The sequence below is a fragment of the Chanos chanos genome, chromosome 16 (assembly GCF_902362185.1).
Source record: "Chanos chanos chromosome 16, fChaCha1.1, whole genome shotgun sequence".
Classification (NCBI taxonomy): Eukaryota; Metazoa; Chordata; class Actinopteri; order Gonorynchiformes; family Chanidae; genus Chanos; species Chanos chanos.
The window spans coordinates 17,576,081-17,582,103 of NC_044510.1; positions in this window are offsets into that span (position 1 = coordinate 17,576,081).

Genomic DNA, 6,023 nt, shown 5'->3' on the forward strand with positions numbered 1-6,023 from the left:
CCTGAGACAACACCTTCACAACACCACAACCTGAGACAACACCACAACCTGAGACAACACCTTCACAACACCACAACCTGAGACAACACCTTCACAACACCACAACCTGAGACAACACCACAACCTGAGACAACACCTTCACAACACCACAACCTGAGACAACACCTTCACAACACCACAACCTGAGACCACACCTTCACAACACCACAGCCTGAGACAACACCTTCACAACACCACAACCTGACACAACACCTTCACAACACCACAACCTGAGACAACACCTTCACAACACCACAACCTGAGACAACATCACAACCTGAGACAACACCTTCACAACACCACAGCCTGAGACAAAACCTTCACAACACCACAACCTGAGACAACACCACAGCCTGAGACAACACCTTCACAACACCACAACCTGAGACCACAGCCTGACACAACCCCACAGCCTGAGACAAAACTTTCACAACACCACAACCTGAGACAACACCACAACCTGAGACAACACCTTCACAACACCACAACCTGAGACAACACCTTCACAACACCAAAACCTGAGACCACAGCCTGACACAACCCCACAGCCTGAGACAACACCTTCACAACACCACAACCTGAGACAACACCTTCACAACACCACAACCTGAGACCACACCTTCACAACACCACAACCTGAGACAACACCTTCACAACACCACAACCTGACACAACACCTTCACAACACCACAACCTGAGACCACAGCCTGACGCAACCCCACAGCCTGAGACAACACCTTCACAACACCACAACCTGAGACAACATCACAACCTGAGACAACACCTTCACAACACCACAACCTGAGACAACACCTTCACAACACCACAACTTGAGACAACACCTTCACAACACCACAGCCTGAGACAACACCTTCACAACACCACAGCCTGAGACAGCATCTCACCTTCAAACAACTTTCCTCTCTCAGCTGTAAATTCTGGAGAGAGACAGAGAGAGAGAGAAAGAGAGAATATTGGATGTAAAAGGAAGAAATAAATAAATAAATAAAATAACAAGCACAAACAGATTATGAAGGAATGGTGGAATTCAGTACAGTACAATTTGATTAAGCGTTCATAGCAACAGGTATCCCCTGCTGTGTGAAGTATCCACGTCAATCACTAAAAACCATAACAGCATGAAACTAGGATACATCAATAACTGAACATCCGGTCAAAACTGTTTCAATAAATTCAGTCCAGTATACTGCTCTTTGAAAACTAACATGAATGAAATGAAACTCTGATGAATGTGGGCCCACACACACACTCACACTCGCATACAATACCCCACAGATGGAGTGGTCAGCCCTATCGTTGCAGGCCTGTGTCGTTTGCTGGTGTTCGGTGAGGCCACAAACAAGCTAGCCGCTTCACTCGAAAGAGCAAAAACAAAACAAAACAAAAAGGTACCACCTTCCGCGCACGACTGTAACTGACACCGTAAGTCAGTCCCCAGGGCAGAAATCCCGTGTTGGAGCGACAGGAATGAGCTGATGACCAAGCTGTCCAGCGGTGTCAGAGGTGGTATTAGGCACTCCCGGTGGCTTAAACCGCTATCTGGTCTTCTCTCTATGTCTTATCACCAAACTGACACGAAACTAGACTTCGGTTTGAAAGTCCGTAAAATAATTTAAAACACTGTTTCACATAACACAGATTAGACGAGAACACAGTTCTCGGGTGGACAACTGTATAAAAACCAAAAGAGAACCTTTTTTCCTCTTGAGCTGTCGCTTGTTCACCTTTTTAAAAACATCCGTGTCACCGTTCCCCTTTTTAGAATTCCTTCAACCGTCCACTCACTCGCGTCTCCTGTTCTTCTCTCCCTCTCGTGCACACATGCCATGTACCTTAAGAGAACCCTTGTCTCAACTAAGTCACTGTAACTTTGAGATCTCTACAAACTATTTAACAGGATATAATATATAATATATAATTAGAATTTGATACCATTTTATTTACTTATTTTTACTTGGTATAAATGATTTATTTCCCCTCTGGGCTACACCAGTATAAAGCCTCTACTTCTGCAACAACAGCAGCTCAGAAGCTATAGTGAAACAGCTGATAGGCATTTCTGAACGAACAGATCATTGAAACATTGAGAAATAGCTGATTTACTGTAAGTTGTGTAAAATAGACCAACCATAGCTGATTCCAATCTCAATCAGAGACATAGCCAGGTGTTGAAGTTTTAATTACATGCACATACACATTAAAAATGGGACTTTTAGGATTGATTTTGTTCAATGTGGATATTGAACAACACAGAGGAACAGAGAGAGGAAAAAAAATGTCTAGGCAAGGGAGAGGAACAGTTGAATGGGGGAAATAAGAGGACCAGGGAGAGGAGTAGCTGTGGCTTCTTTTTTTTTACTGTATTTGTGTGTTTGATTTTTACACATTTGGAACCAAAGGCCATGTATGTATGTACGATCACTGGTATCAACGTCATGTTGTGAATAAAGCTTTTACTGCAGCAATTCTGTCACTTACTGTTTATTTCTACTGTACATTCTATAAAGTAAAGATGACTCATTCACTTTTAGACAGTACGCTGCCAAACATGTACACATTTGACACTCAGCCAAAACATGTCGAGTGGTTTACAGTAAAAGGAAACTGAATTATAAAAAAACAATGAATTTCATATTGTCTGTTGTATGCAGGTACCTGTTAATCTAAATCATAGAATGTAATGTGGTTTTTGTAATGGCATCAACTGTCTGCATTTTGAACATCGTTGTGCTATGATTGACTATATGTCCTCTTGGATAGAAAACGTGTGCTAGTGTTTTGAAAGAATGATTTGATATTGAGTTGGGTTTGCTGTGTTTTGATAGAGTCAGTGTATGTAGAGAAAGCTTTTCTGCAATTTGAAATGTAGAGTTGATAGTTAATGTTTTGCGCAAAACCACATTTTGTTCATTAACTGTTTGGCCAGTAGTGTGACGTAGGTATGTTGCTGTGTGAAAGTTTATAAAAAGTGTCTTAAACATGTGTTAGCGACTGTAGAACACTGTAATATCCAGGGCTCCTTGCACCATATCACCAGTTAATATGTCATTATATTGGTATATTATAGTTATTGTTATTATATTGTTATTACTTTAATGTTTCGGCAACACCATCATCAAACAGTATTGCCAATAAAGCAAACTGGACTGGCAAAGTGAGCAAAGTGAACAAAGTGAGAGAGAGAATGTGAGAGAGAGAGAGCGAGAGAGAGAGGGCAAGGGAAGAAGGGGAATGAGAAAAAGAGAGAAAAGGAGAGAAAAGGAGAGAGGAAAAGAGAGGAGGAGGTGGGGAGAGGAAATGTATTCATTCCAATCAGAACCCAGCTCTTCCACGTGACTAAAATGATTGATTCATATGATTGATTTAATTCTACTTCTTATCCTGTGCATGTTTGACATGTTTGTCCATTTCCTTGTTGGGTCAAGCCTGTCGTCTTGAGTTTGTATGTTTGAGATCTATCCTCTGAGGGGGTAACCCAACACATACCAACAAACTGTTTCTCCATGAAAAAACTCTCTCTGGTGAATTCTCTTTAAACAGCCTCTTTGAGAGGGAATTCTTGTTTACTCATTTTAATCTAATAACCTACACGTTCATATACTTCCATCCATGTTATTGCAGAGCAAGAAGGGTTGTGTTAGCTGACTATGTCAAAACCTGTCTACTTTTACCTGTATGTGTTCTCTGTCAGTTAACAATGTAAATTATGTGTCAAAATATGTCTTGAGAAAAAGACTTACTCAATTGAACAGTCTGACTACCACCTGGAGGAATGCACCCTGTGAGACCATATTTCCAGTTTTCTGGAGAAAGAGACGGAGGGTCAGAGAGGGGGAGAGAAACCTGATCATCTACCTGGAATCGCAACAGGCATTAACCTGACAATACTCTTAGTGCTTCCACCACACATAAAATGTTTTAGGATTTGTTTTAAACGTTTAGGTTTTAGGTTTTTATTTGACAGTAAGTGTTTTGGAGTTTCGGTTTTCTCCCCTATGTGTGGTACATGAGGGCTGTGTGGGAGTAGGGAACCTGTCAGATTAAAATCAACTTGTCAGTCCTGCCCGATAAATACCACTCATTTCTCAATACGATTAAGTGTGGGGAGGATTAGAGTGGCCATGACGTGGGATTGTCAGGCTGTGTTTTAGCATGGTGGGTCTGTCATACAGACCTGTCTTTGTCAGGCACACCCTCTCCTGGAAGTAAACAGCACCTCTCTCAGTCACCCAAAATTTCCCAAAAGTATACATTTTCTCACTGTCGATTTGTCTTTGTCTGCACTGAAAGGTCTTTTGTGGAAAAGAGACAGAAATCTCACGGGAACACAGAAGGTTTCGCTAAGGATCAAATAAATAAATAAAAGTCACCTTCACTCTTACATTCAGTTATGCTCTTCCTCTCAGCTTATTACTCTCTCTCTCTCTCTAAAAGAACATCTGTCCTCAGTGTCTTGGTTTAGGAATCAAATCAAAGGCAAAACCTTCTGGTTACCCAGTCATTCCCTTTTCCACTGCACACATGCTGAGTCCTTTTTCCTCATGCAAACCATATCTGTCCTTTCTTTCAAAAGCAACCGATTCGACAGATTTCTTTCAAAAGCGACCGATTCTTTCCGTGTCAGACGTGACAGAATAGCACAGCAGCAGGGCCTCAGGTTTTCTGCTCTGTAGGTTTGTCTTGTCTGAGACCGATTTGAATAATATTATGTCCTTCCTGACAAGTTTTTGCTGAGGGTGGTTTGAGTTATAGGTGCCCTAATACTGAGAGTGGTGTGAGAGAATTATGACACAATGTCTAATATCCATGGACCTCCAAAACCTGCTCAGGATCAGGAAAAAAACCCCCAAACACTGCAAAAGTCTTTGGCTTTTCTTACATGCTACAATGCCACATCAATACAAACTGAATAAAACTGCAATGCTTAGTCACAAGTAATTTTTTTTGCCATTAATGATCTCATGTGGAAAGCAAAAGGAGTAAACTAAACATTTAGAAAAGTCTAATGTTTAATTAACAATAATATAAACTGTCCTGACTCTTCTAAACATCTGAAAAGGTGTTATAAAATGTCTCACACAATAATGTCCATAATAAACATCTGAAAAGGTGTTATAAAATGTCTCACACAATAATGTCCATAATAAACATCTAAAAAGGTGTTATAAAATGCTTCACACACAATAATGTCGGTAAGGAGTCATGGATTTCAGTTGCATCAAGGAAAAAACTCCCACAAAAACCCAAACTATAATAACAGTAATAAAAGAAAAATGAAACTCTCTTGTCTCAACCGTAAATATACAGTTGTGTGAAAATATAAAGTGTGAGTGTAATTTGTTTTGCAGACTGTCTGATCTCACTAGTTAGCACCATGGCGTGACCATCGAGATGTGTTGCACTGTTAACAGATTTCACTGGCTTTATCAAATATCATTCTAAAAAAATGCTGTTTTAGAGGGGTTTTTTGTCCAGCTCGTGAAATATGGTGACACAGAGGTGTGACGAGGAGTTTTGTTACGATAAAGGAATATTCATGAATTTTAATTCCCAAGCGTTGAAAAAGAAACCAGATTTTATCAGTCATTTAGAGTCAATATCTCATGATCACACCCTTATGTATGAGTAAACAGGCAATAATTCCTCCATCATTTTCTACGTCTTTCTGATCACATGCTGAAACAACCACCTCTGGGAGCCGGCGCCGTCAAACGGAAAGAAAAACCCAGCTTGTACTGGTCTTTTGCAGATAACATCTACTAATGTATCTTCAGTCAAAACAGCTGTCATTACAGAATTAGGGAGAACCTGTTCGGCTACCGTGACTTCTTAGAGAAAGTCATCGCTCAGAAAAGAAAGTAAATGTTCTACATTGCTCAATGATGTTCTACCTAAATAAATCACAAGGAAACACTAGTACTGAATCACTTATTTAACCTAAATAAATAAATATGTTAATATAT